This window comes from Coturnix japonica, chromosome 4 (genome assembly GCF_054131305.1).
Source record: "Coturnix japonica strain WE chromosome 4, WE-NBRP24, whole genome shotgun sequence".
In the NCBI taxonomy this organism is placed as follows: Eukaryota; Metazoa; Chordata; class Aves; order Galliformes; family Phasianidae; genus Coturnix; species Coturnix japonica.
The window spans coordinates 50463729-50483514 of record NC_140666.1 but is presented as its reverse complement, the minus strand read 5'-3'; the positions used below and the strand labels follow the sequence as shown (position 1 = coordinate 50483514).

General features: G+C 40.8%; 1 protein-coding gene across 7 annotated transcripts in view; it reads right to left on the bottom strand.

Annotated features, from left to right (window-relative positions):
• The window catches only part of LOC107313496 (uncharacterized), a 190344-nt gene that overhangs the window by 165881 nt on the left and 4677 nt on the right, over nucleotides 1-19786 (bottom strand). The gene's annotated exons all lie outside the window — the stretch shown is intronic.

The following is a 19786-nucleotide window of genomic DNA, read 5'->3' as shown; positions in this document are numbered from 1 at the left end:
CCTTTCTGGGGAAACAACCCTGACACCTGTGCAAGACTTCACACATGAAAATGTCAACCAGACACTGGTTTTTTGCTATTTTTTCCCTTTTTTTTCTAATTCTATCTTCTTTTAAATGTAGTTTGAAACATGTTTGAAGCAACTAAGCAGTGGTAACAAGAGGCCAACTAGAAGAAACTAGTGGGAAAGTAAAGCTCGCCTTAGTGTTTCAAAGGCTATGGTGCAGTAGTTAATACTGTAATTTTACCCAGCATTATTAAGATTTTTCATCAGAAAGACTCAATAAAAACTAACTCCATCACCACTGCTTTCTGTTCTGCTCAGTGATAAAAATACTACTTCCTTCTTTTAGCATTTAAATCTTGCACAAGTTTTGCCGACCCGGTTAATTCCTGGGTATTGAGTTCCCTTCCTGTTGACCACATGGCTTCTGTTCAGAGCACCAGAGTGATAAGTAAAGAGAAATATTTCCAAGGTGTCTGAGGTAGTGAAGTAATTCCCGGCTTGTTCAGAGAAGTCAATCAGAGACATCTCGCACTCTCTTTGAAACACTGGTTCTAAAGTCACATCACAAAATGTCCAGAAGTGACAGGCTCAGTGTCTCAGCAACTTGCCATTATAGGTAACTCAATAAAATCTATTTTACTATAATGCAGTGGCCACAATGTTTACAAAAACATTCCAGTAAAACAGCGGGCTTGATATGGTGATAATTACCTATTGAAGTTTTAGCACAGAGTTTAGTACCTCAAAAAATATGATATAGCAAATCGATCTCTCCAAGTAAGATTAGACAGATAGAACAAACAGATACAGATAGTTCACTGATTTCTAACATTGTGTGCTTCAGGCTAGTGAGGAAATGTCACCATGCCAACATGGTGTGGCTGATTTTGGAAAAAAAAAAACCAGTCCTTCTGAATTTCCCCAAATTCTAGAAACTGTTGCTAAAAGGACGGCTCTCCCTGCCTTCTCTGCAAGGAGAATGAGCTTGTGAGGCAGACCTGTAAACTCCCATTTCTTCTACATGTTCAAGCGTTCAAGAGTATGTTGACTGGGCTTTGATAAACCTGATCTAGTAGAAGATGCCTTTGACAATGGCAGTGGGTTTTAAACTAGATGCTCTTTACAGATCCTTTCCAACCCAAATGGCTCTGTAATTCTATGACTCAATGATTCTAGTTGCTCTCTACAGTATGCTACAAACTGAAACAGCAGCATGGCAGCGTACTCATTCTAGCCCACCCCAAAACTAACATTTCACCTCTAACCCTGCTAGGGTGCCACCAGTGGCAGCTGTGATGCTCAAGTCTGGTTGTGATAGCTGAACCAGGCTCAGAGGAGATAGTGTGCACCAACCCAATATGACTAGTATGCACATATGATCAGTAGTCAATCATCTTACTCCACAAGCAGGGGCCAGCCCAGAGCCTGTGGAGCATGCACTGCAGTAAGCTGCAGGCCGCAATCTGTCCTCTGAGAAAGGTTATCCTCTCCACGTTATTCCCTGAGATAGAGATTCTTTACCTGCTACAGATAACTGGTATGGGACTAATAGCTAACTTCTTGAAATTTTACTTCTTGCAAGACTGAGAGACTTTTTATCTGCAAACAGCTTGACAACTTGCTGTCTGGTACAGAGTGATATAAAGGATTGATTGCATGTACAATCCTTTAGATATATACCATCGGACAAAGGGTTTATTCTGAACATCATGATTCAATGGGAGGATCTCCCTAAGAGTTTTGTCTGACTCTGTTCTCTATTCAGAAAATAGTCAGGTGACCTTGCCATCACAAATTTTGTTAAGTCATGTAAGCTTTGTTAAATCACAACTTAATAGCAATATTAAGTTGATGTTTCTCTCTTATGAATGAAGTGTATAATCTCCTCCTCGACAGGCAGCTTGTTCTTTAGCTTCTTATTACAGCCTGAGCAAAGAAGCAGTTATAATGGTCTATGGCAGAGACACTGAACTCACTGTATATTTCTGCATACCTCCATATGCAAAACTCTTCATTCAATCTATCTAGCATTTTCTAAGCCCTTGCAAGAATATAACGCTGCAACACTTTCTGTAGAAACCATGGAATTTGGAGATTTGCATTTCCTTTTACCAGATCAGCTGACCATATATATGTACAGCACAGCACACCAAAGCATATCTGAACTTCATTTTTCACGTTTTGTTGGAACAAGCATCATCATAATAAACATCCACCATGATCAAGATATAGCCCAGTAGGTTTATTACTCAGCTACTTGCAAAGTCTAATCCAGAGAGACAGAGTGAAACAGAATAGTGATTTGAGCTCTTGCTGCTGCTTTTATTTCACTTCATTTCATTTCAGGAACCTCCTTTATAATGATACCTAAATTACAACTGTCCTTCAGCACAGAGAAATACTGCCTTCCCTAGCAAATAGTAACAGAGGAATTTAAGAGAATTAAACAGCTTCATGGGGAATTTACAGCGTTCAGTTGCCTTTATATTCTTGTGGAAAAAAAATCAGCAGCTGCTGAGATTAAGCACCTAGTCCAAGCCAGAGGAGCATTCAAAAAGAAGCATCTTATAATAAGTTGCTCTGACCTGTGTTCCAAAAGGCCCTGAATTCAGAACACAGAAGTTCAGCCTTTCACAATGAGATCACCTTTCTCTCAATAAACTTCAAGCCTCAGATGGGTATATTATCTAATTTAACAGTGACTACTTTAGCATCAAGAAATAGAGTAATAGATGCCAGTAGTACAAGCTGGACATACATATGTGTTTTTAGTGTGGATATTCATAATATATTTGTGCATGATATATTTCTCCATGTGAAAAATACTGTTGAAGTCCCAAGTCAGGGGCTATACAAAAGCAAGTACCAGGAATTAGCTTTGGATAATAAAGTTGTGCTACCACATCCCTTGGCTTGGTGCTGAATCCTGTGTGGGGAAGGCCTCTTTTCATAGCAGAATTTCAAAACACATTACATCATTAGACCATGAATTACAAACGCTACAATGCAAATTGTCCAAAGATTGAGTAAGGAGAACATCTGTTCTCCAGCATGCAACTACAGCTCCTGGAGCTGCAGTCTGGAAGCATGTCTAATATTTCATTGCAGAGGGCTTTCTTTCTCTGAACACTGAACAGTGTGGGACTTTGGAGCATAAATTAAAGCTGGCATTAAGAAACATTTGCGGAAGCAAGCCTACAAGGGTTTTTCACATTTTTAAGAGGCAGGTGCTTCAAACATTTTGCAGCAAGACTGTATCACAAGAGCCCTGGTCACTGCTTGTTTTAGGTACACAGAACTGCTGTCCAATTTAACAATTCTTGAGCTTTCAACAATCACTACAGTTAAGGGGATTCACAAGCTGGAACCAGTCAGTGCCAAATTCACACCCAGAATGTTGCAACCATAGGAGGGCAGGCTAAAATTTACTCGCCTGCTTTTCAAAACTAAGTATTTTGCAGATGCTGCCCCAGGTCTCTATTTGTGCACTTGGAGCTTTCCTTTCATTAATAATTAGACTGATCTCGGGACTTTTAATGGAGTTCTCTCAGTTGGTTCATGAAAATCACTTTAAATAATTCTGCACAGAAGGCTAGAAATATTTTGTTAAAAAGCATCAAAATGCATCACTATTCCCATACAGAGAGGTTTTAGGGCTGTTTTGTGGGTAGGAGCAGGGAGTGAAAGAACACAAATCATTACATCTCAATTTTTCTGCATTATTTGCATGCGCTATATATTCAGGAAAGACATTTTTATGGGCTGGAAAGTCTCTCTCTTCCTCAGTTCCAATCACAAACAAGGAATGTCAGAAAACACTAAAAACACCATCAAAATATCTCATTATTAACTAACTGAATTCACACTGCAGTCATTTTTCTGTAACAGAACCAATCTCACACATATGTGCCCTGTGGACTGTTTGTAAGATTCCTCTAGAAGGAAAAATTGCACTGGTCCTTTTCTATTAACAAGAACAACTCACAGATCTAAGATCTGTTTTTGGATTTCCTTTCTAAGACCAGCAGAATCTCATCCTCATGCTTCATGCAAGGAACAGGGAAAGCCAAGTTTTGGCACCTAGACTCACTGCTGACATTTTCCCTTGGTTGTTACATTAAGAAAACTTCCAACCACAGATTGGCAGATGCCACGGTACCAATGCTGACAAGTCACCACCCTCAGAAAAGATGGCCTAAGTCAGGCTAAAGACCTTGCATGGGATTCTATTACTGCTTTCCAGAAGTCAGCTCTTAAGGAGTTTGCACATTTCTTCCTGGAGACCCAAGGTCAAGAATTGGAGGAAGGTGATAACACAAAGCGGGCTTATAGCAAGCTATTCACTCTCACCTTTCCACTCAATGTAAACCAATGTTATACCTATGTCAAGTTATACTAGAGGACTTTTATAAGTAATGTAACTTACATAAATTAAAAAACCTAGTATTTAAATAGGTCTTCTTCACTTGCTGGTTGGAATTTTATTCTCTTATGTTTAAGAAGTCTCTCATTCTCCTATGGAAAGACAGATGGGTTACGTATATGTTCTGAATTCTGCTTTGAAAGAAAAAACCAACCCTCTCTCTTGTAAATCCTATGAAATATTTGCAATTTTACTTCTCCTTCAAAAAAAAAATCTTTACAAAAATTTCCTTTGTTTAAATTTTAATTGTTTCCACATTACCATCTTGCCTACAGTTGCTCTGGATGATAAAAGGCATACAGAAAGTTCCATGTATGCATTATACATTAATTCCCAACAGGAGATCTATTCTTTCATCATGTTAATGCTAAAATGAATTATTCAATTAATTCAAACATCTCTCTGAGCTTCATTCCCCAAATCCTATTTTGTAATATCAAGAGTCAAACCATCAATTGATTGGAGGCCTGTCTTTGGCAGTCAGTAAAGTTGTGTGTACATTGTCTAATGGTATTTGTTAAGCATTTTCAAGTCAGGACAGTTTCTCCATATATAAAGAATGTTTCACAGAATCAAATTCTTGGGGGGTAATGGGTATAGAGAGGGAAACCTGGCCAATCACTGATGCATTCACTCCTTTCATGAGCTGAACTGCCGCTAACAGGCACCAAACATAGGCAACAAAGATCTGACTATTCAGCAACATACCACCAGGTCCTACATTCATGAATACAAAAGGATAACACAAGCCAAGCTCCTTGTCCTATCACTATCAGACTTTGTAAAAAGTTGGCCTGCACATTTTCTATGAGTCCCCTTTAAGTATTGGAAGCCCACAGTGAGATTTTCCTGGAGGTTCTCTGTTCAAAAAAGCCTGTAGCCCTCAATTGCAGTGTTCCTGTTGTTTCATGTGTTCCAACACATTTCCACGATAACAACTAAGTCAAAGTTTTCTAATTGCATCATGGTTTCCAACTCATCCTACTTATCACCCGTGCTGTGTGCATTGGTGTAGAGGCACCTCAGTCATGTTGCCCTGCTAGAGGATACTCCCTAACTCCTCTGGGACAAATCAGAGGTTTTTCTCTGCTGTTTCCTAAAACGTCAGCCCTCACTGGCTCCTTTTCTGTCACTCAGAAGTACATTCCCTTCCCCTGTCTAATTTAGTTCAAAGCCCTGCCAATCAGTCCAGACAGCTTGCTGTTCAGCACTCTCTTGCCACACTAAGTCAGCTGTGTCCTATCTGTCATCAACATTCTCTGCAGATTCTGCAGCTTCCTGCAACCAAAGGTCCATCTTTCCTAGTATATCACTTGTCTTCAAGCAATAACAAGGAATTCATGACTTTGTTGTCTCCAAAAATCTTTATGTGGGAAGCACAGATGCATGACATAGGCAAAATGCAAGGCAGTAATAGCAAAACAACAAAGTCTGTAGATTCTTTCATAACATACTTTCCAGAGAAGTCATCCTTTGAGTGTGTATTAGCCACTAGTCATTAATTTTCTTATTCTGAAATGTTATTATCAAACCAGGCAGTAGATAAAATGAGTTAGGAAACACCCTATGAATAGCCCATAATCAAAGCAAACAGCTCATGAACAACCAGCTTAGTTGTAAAATCACTTCTTAATGTCTTTGAAAATAGCTAGATGTTTTGCCATGATGCAAAGTCTCACACAGATATTCAGCTTCCCCTGGTGAATCTCCTAGGTTTAGGATGAATTCAGGGGCAGCTCACTGGGACAGTCCCTGGGCAAGGGTATGGCTGCCAGATGAGACAACTTATCTTTCCCAATACCTGCATGAGCACAAAAGCCCCACTTTGATGGCATGTTGATGTCCCTGAAAACCATACTGATCCAATTGCTTCCATTTCCTGATAGGCAACCTTGCTGCCTAAATTCTGGGGTCTTAAACAAGACCCAGCACAAAAGCACTATTTCAGGGCTGTTCCAAATGTGGCAGTGGATCCTAAACATCAAACTTCTCATTTCCCAAAGAACATCAATCCTTCTCCCTCTTTGTCCCACTGTTCCATTTGTCTCACGTTTTCTACCACAAATGTTACTGGAATTTCACTTCTGTGTTTGTTTTGCATGGCTCTTCCTATGTCTTCTCTCATTTAGGCAGTGTTCTCCATGCAGCTGAGGCAGGGGCAAGGACTGCTCACTGCTCTGTACACAACTGGCCCACAAGGCCTTCCTAGCTGTTAGGATAGGAGGCTCACCCAGCACTGGTGGTGGAAAAAAGACTGTGGGAGACAGAGCCTAGTTTCAGGGAGGTCAGAATGGAAGGTAATGCTCTCAAGCCCTTAAGTGTCCCCTTGATGACCCACACGCCCCCTGACACCTCTGTCTGCTCCTCCCAGCCTTTTGGCAAGTTTATTACAGTGCTTCTTCACTCTTCTCAAAGTCAAAAGCTGACAGTAGGAAATTGCCAGGCCCTTTGCTATTGCCTTAGAGATAAAAACCCTTACAATTCTCCCAGTGGGAAACAGGTTTAGTTAGACTTCTTATGAGAGCAAAAATGGTTTGGATGCACCTTGTGCTGCAGAGTACATCCTCCCCTGATACAGACCCAGCCACTGCACTCTGCCAGCAACATTTATCCTCACTGACTCCTGAATGATCAGTGAGATGTCCTTCCTGTGCATGCACACACACATACACATCACAGACGAAAAAGCAAAGCCCTGACAGGATAAAGAATTTATTTGTGGGCTTACACACAGTCCAGGAGCTGAATGCAGGCTTGTGTGTCACAGCCACATGATCTGTTTTTATGCTCAACACATACATTTAGGAAACACACTGTGTTTTAGTGCCATCCTATGGACACTCATCTCTCTTTTCTGTCGTGGAAACTGAACACTGCTATATCCCATGGTACCTTTAGAACAGACAAAAAAGCTCATTGCACCAGGCAACTTATCCAGGACAACGGAGCTTGTCCTCCGTTCCTGGCATTACCTATTAATAGGACAGAGCTGGGTGCGGCCAGAATGAAGGCTGGCTTAAGCACTCAGCCCTGAATGGTAGGGAAACAAATAAGCAAGAAAACCTCTCTATGACATACACTATCACAATTCTCCAGCTACAATACAACCTAATTCTTTCTCTGAAATATTTTGTCTACAGCACTCTCAATCTTCCAACCAACCTTACTAAACATAATTAACGTCTGGCTCCTTCTGCAGCATATGCTGAAAAGAAGGAACACTGGAATATATTGTTTCTTAGAAAGGCCAGAGAGGGTTTTGTGACCAGTGAAGTGATAAAATGACATTTGCACTTCAGTGGAAAACAGACTTTAAGTCTGCATTACTAAAGCAGGCTCTGTGCTTTTCTTGGGCAGCAAGTGAATTTAAGGTAAAGGGTGCCCTCTGGAGCAGCTCTGGAGAAAGACCAGACCTGCCAGGTACACCGTGCAGCAAAATCAACATAATTCCTACTCATATTACAGTCGAGGAGGCAGGCTGCTATTTTTATTGCCATTTTTACATCTGCTTTTTGCCTCAGATTGATTAAATTGGCAAAGCCAAATTACATTGAGTACTTAGCAGTCTTCTGGCTCCCCTCTAGCCATATTTTCAGTGTGGATTTCACCTAGACCTTTCAAATGTCAAACTACAATTTCTCAGTCCTCCTCCCACTCCAAGGAAGGAAGAGGTCCAGAGCCAGTAAAATAAATAAACAAATAGAATAACATTATCAGTTTGGTTAAGTTTGAAAATTCAAGTCTCAAAGACACTTAATGCCTTTATACTCTAGGAAGACTGTACTGCCATTATTCTGCTTCCACAAGAGTGTGCACATTTCAACATAGAAGCTTTAGTGTCAGGCCTTGTAAAGTTTCACTTACAGAATTCATGAGCAATATGTATTGAGGTGTGACTGTATGTTTCTGCATTACATAGTTTATTCCCAGGGCTACAGCACTTCAGCTGTCGTAAAGGGCATCAGATCAGGGAATTCATTCTACTTTAAAGAAAATATAAACTTTGCAACATTTCTTAAGACATATTGATTTCCTCACCCACATTTGAGGTTTTGGCTATGTTAACTTATTGCATGGGGCCATGAAAGGACAAGCAGAGAAGGGGAAGGCTACTAGTGAAGACTGCTAGCAAATCCCCATTTGGTTCACTCTTGGATACTGCCTTTATTCTGGTGCTAAACACCAACATATGAAGTCAGGTATCCCAGACATCAGAAAGGCACAGCTGCAATTGCAAAGAGGTGATGGCAGCAGGAGCCCTAATGGGCAATCTGATGTCAGGACCTGGGAGGGGGACACTGAAGGCCTTGATCAGCCTCCTGGGCCACCATCTACCTCCTGCCCAGAATCCTATGAGTCCCACAGACCTGAACTTTCACTCATTCTTTGAGCAACGCTGTAGGAGAACACATTTCCAGACATGTTGCAGCTGAGCCCAGAGGAGACATGGACGCCACTGGTCTGGCCTCTGAACAACAGGTACACTTCTGGACTTGACCCATCACTGCAGGCTTGCCTAAAGTTCACCGGACCCTATCTGACCTGAGTTACTACCACTGGCCCCAGTCATAACTCACAGACTTGCATTCCAACCTGCTTATCACCTCAGAGTTGTATGATAGTCTAGATTCCCAGTTGATAATAGCATGGTAGATAACAGCAGGACAAGGGGAAATGGTTGTAAGTTGAAGGAAGGAAGATGTAGGTTGGATATCAGGGGGACGTATTTACCACAAGTGTTGAGGTCCTGGAGCAGGCTGCCCACAGAGGTCATGGATGTCCTGTCCCCAGAGGTGTTCAAGGCCAGGTTAGATGAGGCCCTGGGCAGCCTGGTCTAGTGGAGGTGGGTGGCCCTGCCTGTGGCACAGGGGTTGGAGCTTTGTGATCCAAGAGGTCCCTCCCAGCCCAAGCCATTCTACAGTTCTATGATTCTATGACGTAGGCCTGCTCACCTTGCTTGGTCGCTGTAGGCTGATCCCTGGCTGGTGAGGTGCCTGCCCTGCGAGACATCACCTATGGCTCCTTGCTCTTTCTCCTTTACAGAGCATCAAGCATCCTCAACAGCTGAGAAGAGTTTACAACATATTTTGTGCACCAATATCTGGTATTTTCTTAAATGATGATAGGAAATCAGACTACAACAGTGAGTCTGAAATTAAATACAGTAGGCAGGAAAATCTGACATGACTACTTTTTTAAATAAAAAAATCACATTTATGCAGTGCTTTTGGTGGTGAGTGAGGAAGATATACAGCATAGGCCACCTCATGGGGATCTAATGAAGAGAAAGCTGATGTTTCCCATCCGCTGTGCTATGTACATACAATGCTAGCAGCACTGCATCTGGCCATTTCAGTCCTGTTTCTTCACATCTTAGCACAATTCCTTGTCAGGCCAGACTTTATTCTTTCTAGTGCACTGCTGGATTGAGGATGGTAGGCATAATGCAGGTGCTGCTTAACACTTAAAGTTTTGCAAATATCTTTAATCACTTGTCTTGTTAAATGAGTGCCTCACGCACTACCATTGTAACAGGAATGCCAAATCAGCATACCAAGTCTCTTTTGAAGTTTCTTGACTACTGTAATGGCATAAGCACGTTTGTAGGAATAAGCTTCAGCCCAGCCTGCAAATGTGTCAACAATTACAAGCACATAGGCACTGGGATGAAATCTGTCTGCAGATTAGTAAAAGGTCCCCAGGCTTTGGGATGTGCTGCAGGGCCGGTTTATATATGATGGCCAATGTTACAGGTCAGGCAAATGGGATAGGTATGCAGCAATCATCCCATCTTTGCTAATGTGCTCCAAGGAGTGTGACAAAAGAGCAAGTTAGGATAAAACAGAGAGGTGCTGCCAGGAAGACATCCAGAGAGTGCCCTAAAGAATCTGAGTGTTAATAGGCAAACTGCAGAGCCAGAAGTCCCTCTCAGGTGTGTGTTGTGCTACAATAATAAAAATTCTGAAAGAGAACATGGTGCAGATCGAGAGAGACAATTAAAAATCTAGAGAGGGACAGGTGTCAATGAAGGGTGAAACTCCCAGAGATGAAGGAGAGAGATAAATTCATCCTGCTGTGTCTCTGGTATATCATGAACATTCCACCCGAAGAACAGAGCAGTAGGACTTGAGAGAAAAGTGAGGCAGATATAGGACCAACTGAAATACTTAGGGGAGTTATAACAGGATATGGGATGAATTGTCCTGCAATACCCACAGCATTTATAACTTCAGAACACTATATAATGCCTGGGAAGTCACAGGCACATAAAGCAGAACAGGAAATCCCAGACAGGTTACATTTTCCTGCAACAGGACAGTTTAGATAAGGTCTATGCTTAGGGCTGGTGGTAGAGTCAATTTCTTCCTCCTGTTCTCTCAAGTAATCCAGAAGATACAGGGATCAACAAGAAAAAATAACCTAAATGTGTAAGGTCACTCACAATATCCAGCTCTACTAGATCAGCAGTATGTGTAACAGAAAGACATAAATGCTGGGGTGGATTAGCTTGTTGGTAAGTTAATTTCTCCTTCAAAACTTTTATTTTTTTCTGGTTGCCTGTTAGGTCCCAAGCTTATGAGTCGGTGCATTGTTTAGAAGCCTTGTTTTACCAGCAACAACAAGAGAGAAGGCCTCTTCCTGTTTAGTTTGGCTCCTGGAGTTTAGAAGAAAGAGAGAGCTTACAGTTTCTCCTGGTTATAGCACAAAATGAATGAGCTGAGTCTCAGCGTCATAACTGTTAGGGAACATCATGGCACCAAGTGCAAAACAATGCCAGTACAGTCAGAGGCAGAAGCTTTATGAACTATGTTCCTCATAGGGAACATTTGGGCAGCATCTCTGTCCCTACGTTCTCTCCTCAGCGGCTGCAGGGACCCAAACCATGCACAGTTTCAAAGAAAAGAAGCAGAACAGCAGCTTAAAATACAGCTCTGGAGCAGGTCTACAAATGTAAAATTAACATAGCACAGTTTTTCGTACTTAACATAATCTCTTCTGTATGCAGCATGTAACCTTACCTTTTACTATGTAAGAGATAAAACTTCTGAGTTACATTTTCCAATTATTACCTGTCTAGTATAGCTGCAGCAGGACTGTATTGAGTATTTGAGTTTCACTGGGGAAACATAATTACAGTTTGAAAAAGTGTTGAATGCATTCCTATCACATCCTGACTAGTAGTTTATATGCTAAAAAGAAAAATGCTTAGGGCTCAGTTCATAAGAGCTTTATGCTTCATTTACATTTTTCCATGCAGTTTACTTGGAAAAGTGGATAAATAATGTGAGCCTTTGAAGCAAAATATGAATTTTGGTGAGCCATTCAACTCCTGGCTCCATATACAGAGAGAAGCATACCTTGATCACCTTAGTTACCAAGGTAAGTATAAAAAGGCTGTCTTCAAAGTAAAATTCACTAAGCAGAAGCAAGACTCACACCACATAAAAGTCCTACTTCCAAGCTACCTTATTCATAGTTACCTTGAATTCAACATCTAAAGGCTGAAAGTTTCCAGCAGCTAAAAGAATTAGGAACCTAGGGATTTGAGATGTTTTCTCTACTAGGTGCCACTAAATATTTGTGAGTATCTCCTTATGAATCCTCAGTACCATTTAAAGACAAAGTACCTCTTTAAAGACCTCAGTACCTCTTCAAAGACAAATCCGTTTTGAATGTATGCCTGCATTGCTAATGACAGAAATTAAAAAGGAATGTACCATTCTCCTCCAAAGTAATGACCATCACTTTGCAAATCATACCTTCTGCAGTCCTAATGGTTACAGGTGTCTATATGAAAAAGCCCAATATCTACCTTCTGAGACCCTCCTCAAATAAGTAACTAAGACAAGTAACTAACTCAAATCAGTAACCAAGACTTTAAGAAGAGTAGCCACCACCTCAAAGTTTCCAATCAAATTCCAAAGGTAACGATCAAAATGCAAGAACTGGCAATATGTCATTATTCTAATTGGTTGTCAACATTGTTTATCTGATGGTTGGGGTTTTTTTAGTATTTTCTATGTCTTAATCCAGCCCTCTCTGCACAATAACTGTACTAAACAAAGTCAGTAGCACGCAGAGTGGCATTCCTCAGCTTTAACAGAAGAAATATCCTGGAAAAGAACATCTAATCTATATTTTTGAAATACATTCTCTAAAAAGCTGCTTTCTTTGATAAATTGCTCTGGCTAATCAAAGCTACAAGGAATTAAAAAGATTTCAATGTGTGGATGTTGGTTAGAGGGCTGTAGGCAAGGCACAAACAGCCTTGGTCTTCCGCGGTTAAATCGCAGACTGAAAACTCACACCAAAATGCCCACAAAACTGGGAAGAAAATTGAATGTTCAGATCTGCTTCTTTCCCATCCACCAGTATTTCTTCTGCTCCTTTTGGTGTGTGAACTTTGGCTTTTCCTGATCCTGATCTCTTCTTCTCGCTCCATCCAACACATCATTTTTTAATCCAAGTAGGAAATGCTATGAATGGTTTAAGAAAATCAGCCCAGCAGATAAAGTCGTGGTTCATAAAACTACGCCCCACATCTTGAGGAAAGACACTGTGCTTCATGTTCCACCAAAAGCAGTTATTGCCCTCAAGCAAGATGTTCCTCATGAACAGGAAGGTAACGCATCCTTCCAAGCATCAATGCAGTCTCCTCTGTAAAGATCTGTGTGATGCTACTATTGTAAATACAGCACTTATTACAGAACAATATGTCTGAAACTTCCTGTTACAAACCCATCTTAAAGTATTTATGTCTTTACCAAATCTGAAGTATTTGGCAGGATATTTTTCAGGATCTTTCTGAGACTGCTGATTCGGGGGAGGAAGGTGACTCATTTAGGCTGATGTCACTCAGCCCTTTCCAAATACAAAGCCAAGAAAAACAACAGTGTTTTCTCCACATCCTTTCCTCCAAGAGGCCATTGTGACTCTGATGTAAAGTGCAGAGAACTTAGAACAACAGAGAAAGGGTGGCAAGTGAAGGAGCATGTCACCCTGGGAGGGTAAATGATGACAACTACAAGGTCATTTTCAGCACAAAACAGCTGTTCTCATACGGACTTGTCAAAAATCAGTTTTTTGCTAAAAACAGAAAGAGTTCAAGATGCCCCACAAAGACAGAGTAATGGTGAAGCCCCAAGCTATGCAGAACATATGTCCCTGCATTCAGCAACCACGTTTTTAGAGCAGCTGAGCCAAGAGCACTGAGTGGCCACTGAAACCCATGTCAATTCAGTAAGAAATGGCAATGCAGAGTGCTCTGCTTGCAGCTTATTAAACTAGGTGACTGTTCATAAATAACTATTTCTAATTCACAATTAGGAGGTGTCTAGCTAATTCTCTGAATGCCAAACACCCCATGACTTTCTAATCCAGATATAAATAATGCCTCATCTTTAGTACAAGCCATTGCTGAATTATGGGATTACCAAAGCAACTTTTCCCATTTTTCACGATCCTTTTTCCATTACCTGAAAACAGTTGTGCACAAATATGCTTGCGAAAAAGAATGTGCTCATTTTGCAATCTTTGCTGCCAAACTTGTCTACAGCAGTAGGAGGCAGGTGTGGGTTTATAACCAAGTCTGGCAGAATCCTAACAACATCAGTGTGAATGTCAATACTAAAATTAATAGGCTGCTTTATGCGTGCATGAGCAGTTGTGAATTGGTGGGGAGGCGGGGTGTGGAATTAGAAACCCACAATAAGCAAAATGCCCTGTGAAGTCACAAGAAGATGCCAATCACTTTGTTGAAAAAACAAAAACTAATCCATTTTAAAATGTACTTTCTACATGTCTCACTGAAATACATGATGCTTAGCAGACTGAAGGTTTTTGACTGAACAGGTGATTAGCAAAAAACACATCCTTTCTCTCCTCGTTTCTCAGAGTGTTTCTTCAGCCAACTGCCTGGTGAAAGTCAAAGAAAAGCAGCATCAGAGAGCTGATTTGATTGAAGAGAAATAACTAGAAAGCCAGAAGGAGAGATTATTCAGAGAGCAATTTCACCTGGGGTAGCAAAGGGCAGAGAGGTGTTAACAGTAAGTACTACATGGGGTAATTGTCTCCACAGCCAAATGAAGGAAAGCTCTGCTTCACTCATTGGAGTGTCTGAATCAAAAATTTCAGACAGTACTCTTAGCTACTGTGGCCTAACTTGCCCACTGAAATACAAAGGCAGGGGAAGATCTCAGAGCACTGGTGTTCCTCATGATAGAGTCAGTGATCTGTTAGAACTGCTCACTGCCATAGGAAGTGAGTGAGACTTTGGAGAGACCCCTGACAAGTGCAGGGAAGGTGGATAACGTTCAGTGCAAAAGAAACCTGTGGAGCTACCACAGAGAACTATCAAAGCTAAAGGAGCCTGGGAACACCAGTGCCTGCCAAACAACTTACATCAGACCATTGGGAAGTCAGCCCACTGTTCCCACACAGCAGAGATCTGCTGCTGATGAGCATGAGAGAGAAAGAGAGAGAAGGGAGGGGAAGACAGAAGAATCAAAATATCAAGCCTGATTAAGTTTCCTGTCCGGAGGCTCTGAAAATTGATAAGTATCCTTAGGAGTTGGCAAAGTGGAGGAGTGGGCTGGAGCTAAACAAAGACAACTTGTGCTTAAGAAATTAAGCTTTATGCACTCCATTTACAGTAAAGAGCGGCAACAACCTGAGAATCTGCTACATGCAAATGCAAACCAAAGAGGGCAAAGTGAATGGCTTTGACCAAAATAAAAAAAGAAAAATATTTTTTTTCTAATAGGATTAGATGTTTTTCTTGAACATTCCTTGTTTACAAATGAAGTTAAACTTTGTCTTCTCAGTTCCATATAAGACCTCCTCTAGGTGTAGGTAACTGCCTCTTATGATCTAGCTTTTGTTTCTAGGGGTAATTTTGGTTCTTCAGCCCATCCTTCAAGGGACATGAACTCCACCTTTACAAAGGTAACACAAGAAAACCCACCAACGGCATTCTTTCTGTTTGAGCAATAATGTACCTTATAATAAGGCAACACAACTGCCTCTGTACCTTTAGATGACTCCATATCAGGTATCCTCATTTTTATTTCTAGGTAGAACATTTAAATAACTCTCTTGCATTGCTCTGCTAACATCAGAAGCTGAATGAGGGACTACTAATACTGAAAGCACAAACTGTTCAGAAAAGCCTCTTCCACGCAGACCTGGGTTTCTGACTGTTCCTTTATCAATTCTTCTGAACTCCCTACTGCCCTTGTAGACATCTTATTTAGCAGATATTGTCTCCATGAAGTACAGAGCTTGTGTACACTCACTTGGGAAAACATAGCCAGGAGAAATTTTGAGCAACAGGCACAGAATAACTCAAATCTTGGTGTGGCAATACATAGGACATTATCTAGCTAGTATAATCTGTTCTGTTCTCCAGATAAATAAGCATGAGCTTCACACCACCACAGAATAAAAGAGGTTTGCTTTTGGATACAGGTACTCACATAGAGATTTGCTGTGTTATTGCTCTAGGTGCATGCATTTTTTAAATCAACTTCCCAGTTTCTGAGAGTATCCAGTTTGCATATTGTACAAACAGGCTGTTACCCAGCAAAAAAACAAGAGCAGCAAGCCAAGCTGCCACCTAGTGGCGTTCTGAGGATGAACGGCGTCCTTTACAGCTGCGTTCATCCCTCATTCCTTTGGCAATTCTGAATTTGATAGCGTTCCTCATTTTACTTGAGGAAAGCACCCTTGACAGAAGAGCTCACATCACAAAGCAAAGAGAACATATGATGCTGATGGTAGCGGAGCTATGGCTCTCCATCCCTTTGCAAAGCTAAACAACTTCATAAACCTCATTCTGTTGCAAGGTATAAGGTATTGAGAAGGCATTTCCAGGTCACCATATTCCACACAGGCAAAAGGGGAAGAGGAGCAAAGAAATAGAAGAGATAGAAGGATATCTATGTTGACATTACTAAACTATGTCTTCCCATATCTGCCTTTGGTGTATCAGATGAAAATCTATCTAGAGACCAGCAAACAAGCAAACTGTGATGGATGGTGTGATGGAAAAGCTTAAGAAGGTTTAATTTATTAGGGCAATATAAAATGTCATCTATTCCCTTGAAAATGGGACAAAAGATATTTCCTACAGAAATATGGAAATCCATGAGATTAATTCAAGCCACTGAGACAGGTCACTGCGTAGCCTTTCATAGAGGCCCTGTACATTGATGCAGGACCAACAAGTGAGTAGAAAGCAGCAACAGTAATTGAAAGACATCGAACACATATGAATTAGCTACTAAAAGCTACAAAGTATCAATGAAGCTACTAGCACATCAGTGTTTCCTCTCAGAGGCAGACACAATTGCATGGAGGAGGAATGGAGAAAAATGCTTGGATTGTGACATGAAGTCCAAGCATGTCTATGATGAACACTTTTGGATCTGGGAGCTTGAGAATGAGAGGAGTGAGCAGCAGGCATACGGCCAAGGCAGTGGGAAGGCAATGATGGATTAAAGGGGGCAACTGATTGAATGTGGCCTCTGTATATAGATATATTCTCTGCTGTTAATGATAGCAGCACTTAGTAGCTGCTTTATGGGTAAGCCAAAGATTCCATATCCACATATGGAAACAGAAATTACAATCAAGACCTTTCATTAATTAAATCATTTGTTAACGAGTCAAGGGAAATCGCAGAAAGACAAAATCAAAGAGCAACTCGAGTTACTTTAAATGTCACTTTGGTCTTTTGGAGGATATTTTAATGCAGTAATAATTTCTTGTATGACTTCGGTGTTCCCCCAGGAGTAGCGCAAAAGCCTGCAAAGATTGCCTCAGTTTTCTGACTTATCATCCCAAACTGATAAGCTCACAACTTTGCCGTGTTGTAATGCTGAATTTAGCCTGCTTTGTTGCCTGCTTCCCCATGATTTTTATGGAAAAGTTTTCTCAGGAGGAGTTTAGCCATCTCTAAGATTGGTTACTGTCATACTAAGTACTGAGAAGACTCAGTACCACAGCACTACAGAGTGAAAGAGCACTTAAAACATAGAGTCTCTCTCTCTCTCTCCCCTAAGTCTCCATACACTGCCATCATCCAAGCTCAAACTCCCTATAGCATGTGTGGTACTATATAGTAGTACTGTTACTCTACTACTGAGTACTATAGAATATGTATTCTGTAAAGAAAACAAAGAAATTCTTGTAGTGACAATAAAAACATCAATTATAGCAATGCACAAATGTTCAGAAGGACAAACAGCTTATTTTGGATCTAGCTAGAAGTACACAGCAATGTTACTGTCTGTGTCAGACCCCTTGCCACTGCAGCACCAGGAATGAGTGTGAGTGCCCCCACCCTGCTCCAGCACCAAGCCCACATTCCTGCCTCATATCACCTGATCACAGCCCTGTACTAGGACAGTAGCAGCAGAGTCCTCTTCAAATCAGGGCTGCTGTGGGGACTATCATTGTTTTATATAATATAAAAAGCTGCTGGAGAGCTTTAAACCTCAGCGGGTGTCAGCAATCTAAATGCATCTTGGCTGTAAAGCCTGAAGTCACTAATTTAATGAAGATAAAATTGGTGCAAAATCATGTTCCCTGACTGAGAGCAGATCTGCCATGCAAAATATCGTATCATCTTATTATAAAGAATTTTCATAATATAAGTAATTAAGGGGATGGAAGCACCTACTATTTGTTTCTGGATATCTGATTTGACCCAAAGAAAGTACTACATGGCAAAAGAAATGCAAAAGTAGCTAACAGGTAACCATTTGATCAATTAATTTAAATAGCCTCCAGCTGTTGAATGCTCGGTGTTTTATCCAGTAGCATAATCTCATCCACACACGTTTACTTGATGGTACTTTTAGCCAAATCCTTATTTCTTTGACAATACCACAAAGCACCCAAAGTGCCCAGTAAACCAGATATCTTCCCAAAAGGAGAATCTCTGGGCACATGCTCAAATCTCTCCTGTGGATATGATGGTCTAAATGGCAGCATTTACTCATTTCATATTGTTCTCTTGCTCAGCATCAACGTATGTACAGCAACACGCACTTTTAGGGAAGATAACGGCATCTTTGGAGATTTTACTTTAGTCTTTATACTTCTTTATTAACAGATCCAAATTTAATCTTCTTTAGCTATGAGGTTCATCATATGAATATTAACACACGACCCAAAGGGCTCTATCTCATGAATATGAATTAGAGGGAAGACTTTAAAAAAACAGAAAGCCATTTTAGGAGAATTGTTTTTCAGAGGGACATGGGTTCTAAATTAATCAGCATCTAGTGAACACACATAACACCAGCACTGTAGGGCAAAAGCTTGTTTAATAACGGCATTTCACTTGTGCCAGAAATTGAGCCAGAAAATGTCAAGTTTATACTGCTTGAAATATGCAGCTGGACCCAGTAGGTAAGAAAGTAAAACACACCTCCAGAAAAACTTAGACCCCGTCATTACTGTTCCTACCAAAGAGAAGGTCTGAACAAGCAATTTTTATAGGCACCCAGTGGGCCATCTAGAAGAACATGGTATTTTCCAGACAATACAATTTGGTTCTCTGTCTTGTGTTCAAGGGGAAAGTTATTTGTCTTTGCCTCTCGTCACCCACATTTCAAGCTCATTCATAACTCCATAGTCAAGGGTGGCTCTGAAAACTGGCTCAAAAAAGTTGAAACTGCTGACTTTTGAAAATCAGGTAAACGCAACTTACAGAGAAGTCACCACCTCTTAGCTATAACCTCTTAGTAAAGCCCTTGACAAAGCTGTAAGCAAGACCTGAACAGAACCTCTGGGTCATTTAAAAAATAAAAATAAATAAATAAATAAATAAATAAATAAATAAATAAATAAAAGAATTAGAAATCTATTTTCTGTCAGAGTAGCTCAATTGTATTTTATGTGTGGATGGAGCAACACTGAACAGGTAGGAGGAAGAGAAAGAGCTGGGGAATAAGAGTTTGTTTTGCCCTCTGTAAGACTGATAGTGCTGGGAATGTCCTCGGTACAGAGCGTAGAAGAGAAACATTGGACTGACGCAGAGCTCAAGCCCTGAAGCTCTAGAAGGAGCTGGAGAACTCTGGGAACTCTGTGAGCTCTCCATGACCTCAGGATATAACTCATATTTCATTTTGCCCAAACACTTCTCCATGAAGCATCCTTTCTTGCTAGCACAAGTCATTGCAAAGTCTGCTAACTAAAGACTATCCACCCATATCTCACTGGGTTTACATCCACTTTACATTGACTTTACTCTGCTTTACACAGTTCCTAAATCTTCCCATCACACAAATGGTGTGCATCTGGTAGGAATTTTTTTCCCTATACAAAACACCCAGAAATGAATTTACCCAA